The sequence below is a fragment of the Centruroides sculpturatus genome, unplaced genomic scaffold, assembly GCF_000671375.1.
Source record: "Centruroides sculpturatus isolate CEXI.00-Female unplaced genomic scaffold, Cexi_2.0 scaffold1181, whole genome shotgun sequence".
Taxonomy (NCBI): Eukaryota; Metazoa; Arthropoda; class Arachnida; order Scorpiones; family Buthidae; genus Centruroides; species Centruroides sculpturatus.
This window is the reverse complement of record NW_019385707.1, coordinates 146,817-150,848: the sequence shown is the minus strand read 5'-3', so window position 1 is coordinate 150,848 and position 4,032 is coordinate 146,817. Positions and strand designations below refer to the sequence as shown.

The 4,032-nt window shown below is 31.7% G+C and overlaps 1 long non-coding RNA gene across 1 annotated transcript; it reads right to left on the bottom strand.

Moving 5' to 3' along the window:
* Positions 1–2,909: 2,909 nt before the first annotated feature.
* Positions 2,910–3,416, bottom strand: LOC111641378. Its single transcript, XR_002759397.1, has 3 exons — positions 3,299–3,416; positions 3,085–3,213; positions 2,910–2,999 (listed from the first exon to the last, which is right to left on the bottom strand). It is a non-coding gene; the product is annotated as an uncharacterized LOC111641378 (long non-coding RNA).
* Positions 3,417–4,032: the final 616 nt, after the last annotated feature.

The window sequence follows — 4,032 nt, the reverse complement described above, 5'->3', positions numbered from 1 at the left end:
AGTTTAATCTTTCACGTAATTTCAAATTGTTTTTAACCTTCACATTTTTAATAAGTCAGTCAAGTCAGAGGATTTAAATGAAGAGAATGTGATAAATTTTATTAAAATATAATTCTAAAACTAGTGCCCGATCATCTTACAAGTTAATTTTAATCCCTGTTTTAGGTTTTAAACAATTCCATTTATAAAGTTGAAACAGAACATTCAGGACAATTGAAATTAATTACTAATTAAGGCTTTTAGATGTGTTAATTTTCCATTATATTGTTTTCTATACTCAAACAGGAACTAAACATTGGCAGTGTGGAGTATTTATTTCTCACAAATTCTGATGAATCACTTCCCCGTGTTCTAAAACACAGATGGGCAACCCGCGCCCGGGCCACATTAATATTAATGCGGTCCGCGTCGCATAAAATACGTATAATCCCGTATGAGGTCCATATATCAATTTCCTAGCTTAAGAAGTATGCAGCAAAAATTCAAACGTTATTTACTACAACTTATGTATATAAATAGTTTTTCCTGCAATGAATTTAGTAAAAATTAAAACACGAAACCGCTAATAGACTCACATCGAAATTAATTTAAAACTAGAAGTGACTAGTATTTAATCAAATATTTTCGATACATTACGTTTACATCAGTTCTAGAAGCTAAATTAAGTATATCTATGCAAATTTATAATTATATATGAATAAATAATTGATTTATCGGCATTCCCCCTTATCTTGTATGAGGCCCGCGTCAGTTCAAAAGTTTTGAAATGCGGCCCTTATACAGAAAAAGGTTACCCATCCCTGTTCTAAAACATGAAAAATGATGAAACATCTGTCTTAATGGCTTTATATGACATGCTGTTATGACCAAAGAACATTCTCATTCATCTTCAATTCAAGTCAGAACAAAGTATGACATTAAAAACACATTAACATTGTCTAATAAAAAACTGAAATCTAATTCTTAAAAATGGATGGTTGTATGTTAAAGAGGTTGTAAAGGTATCAATGTTATATACTCTCCCCTCCCAAATATGTTGAACCCTGTCTGTTAATCATCTGGTCACCACCATTGTTGACCAAGGTGGATCTATGAGGGGCACACAAGGTCTTGTTAGTGTTTTGTGTGTTAAAAGTTCTTATAATTCAACCTTCTGCATATATACCAAGGGCTGAAAAGAAAAGAATTTAAGATTTTGAGTTGAAACTACAACTGCTAACTCAAATATGGAAAAGACATTCTATCAGGGGCGTGCCGTGACATTTGATGATAGGGAAGTTGTGTTTCTATAAGAAGCCGACATCCAGGGGTAATCAGTTAATTCTTTCTTTAAATGTATTTTTAATAGATTATTTATCTGACGTACGTAATAAACAAGTTCATTATAATTGCCTCTGTTATTATATCCAATATATTCCATATGCCTTCTAAATGCCAATTCTTGCTTTGATAAAAACATATAACATCTATTTATTTAGATATANACAGGCCGGTCACTAGAAACAAGAATTAAAGAACATATGGCTGCCATCCGCCTAAAACATAACACTTCTCCCTGGTACTACCACACAATAGACTATAATTGCCAAATTAATAAAAACAATATAAAAGTGTTACATTTAGAAAAAGACCCATATAAAAGAAAATTTAAAAAACACATAGAAATCAAAAAACACCCTAAAGATAACTTAATTAATGTTTCAGAAGGCATGTCCATAGACCCCCAATGGTATAAACTCATTGAGAACGCCTCCACGCGTTAAAGATTGTTTAAAGCACAACCCCCGTGTACGGAATGTAAGGAACTGTTTATATAACATTACTTGTCGGTATTCTGTTACTCGGTGAACACCGGATAAACCAGTTGTTAATTTTTGTACTCTGTTCCTTTTTGTATCGGAAATAATGCATTTAAACTAAAATGTAAGTGTTTATTGATATTTTTTAAATTAATATTCTATGTTATACGTTTCTTCATATAAATGATGTGTTAAACAGCCTCCCCTTATTCCACTTTTTTTCATATCATAAATTATAACCATACTACTATGTAATTAAAAATTTTGTAAAATACGTCTATGTTGTACCATTATATAACAAGTAAGCATTTTATGTTATCATCACCTCGCGTTTTTAGTTATGTTCCTACTCACCAATGTCTTGAAACTAACCTTATTTTTTGTAATTTTGACAGCACTGAAGAGGGGTTTGGAATACAAGCCAACCCGAAATGCATCTGAATTAGAAATTTTTAAATAAAACGTAAGGTTTTCTAACCAATTGCTGTTTGTTCGTCTACCAATGATTGTTTTGGATTAAAAAGACGCTACACACTGCATTTGATGATACAGCAACCACGTCCTCTACATTAAGATAAATTTTACTTTAAGAATATGAACTTTATACTGCATATAAGTTTATATACGCTATTAATCCTAAACCTAACGGCGTAATAACGTAAAGAGATCTAATAACGCCGATGGTTCGTTGCATCCAAAGATGTTATTGCCAACTACAGTACGAACTTTATATGAGGTATGATAAAAGAGACAACCTGTATTATGATAAATACGAAAGTGACGACTTTCAAGCTGAGACGTAAACAATTGTTGTCGACGCACTGCCTAATGTATATGAGATGTCGACCAACAGAAGCAGTCTGATATTCTCGAATGCTATATTTTCATTCTGGCAGATGCTTTGGAACAAACGAATTTGGAATGTTTTTTCCAAACATTATAAAAACAACATTCGAAATATATTCGGAGTGTTGTTTTCATAATATACAGGACAGTAAACTAGAAGATATACAGTATGTATAAATCTCTGATAAATGTATTTTACAGATATTTTACTAATTTATGTTAAGTAATTCAAAACGAAAGATCACTTACCAAAGCAGTTTGTACCATTGTCTTCTAATTCCTTTATACACTTGCATTCACCTTTTTTACATTCTTTAAATACATCACATACTTTACCTAAACATTTATCAATACCTACAAAAAAATAAATTGAATTTTATAAACTTTTATATCTCGACCTCTTATGAAAATTTAAGATGTTTTAATACGAAAAATTTACTTAAACACTTATTCTCTGAATAATCATAATATTGTTCCTCGCTGCAATTGCATTCGCTTGCGTAAGTATCTTTGATATGTATACACTTAGCACCATCACCACAAACTTCGTATTTGCATTGATCTTCAACTGAAAAAGTTTACGTATTAAATAAAACTATTGAAACTTTACAAATTAAATTGAAACCAATGTGAACAGAAAAACAAAAACAAACTTTGACATCTTCTTTGATTGCTGTCAAAATAATAATCTTTATGTACACAGTCACATGTGATATTTTTTGTTTCTACTTTGCATTTTGCGTTAATTTCCTTGCAAAATTCATTCCATGTCATTTTAGTTTCACCTTCAATTGTTTCACAACGATCTGGAAAAAAGTTTATGAACTATTCACAATATTTATTTCAATAATGTAATGTCCATAAATANCAAATAGCTCCCTACGAGTGGAATCAGAGACGGTCCTGCTAGGTGTGCGGTGTGTACTGTACAGGCACGCGGGCTGCCAAATCCCTCGGGATTTGGCAATGTCAAATGCTTCTTTTGTCGCATCACTAATATACCTCAAAAGACGCGACAGTGTTCTTGTAAATTTTAAACATTTCTCACCATAGCTGTAAAAGTCTAAATATGTTAAACTTAATAGATTGTCCGTCTTTTGTTTTTTTAACTAATTCGTTTTAGGACCAGCTGTTGTCCACGGAAATTTCCAAAATTTACAAATTTTCGGTCACTCTCGTCGAACTGGAAAAATTTCTGTCTTTATTACATCTAATACAGTATTTCGAAGAAATCGGTCACTACTGTGCTCGGCTATAGATTGGTTCGGTTAAGCTTTTGTTTAAGTAATATAGTATTCCGGCTCTTTCGTCAGGGTTTTGTTTATGTCCCCAATTCCCTAATCGCTTAATTATTTAACTACTTCTTAAGTAGAAATAAGTCGAAACC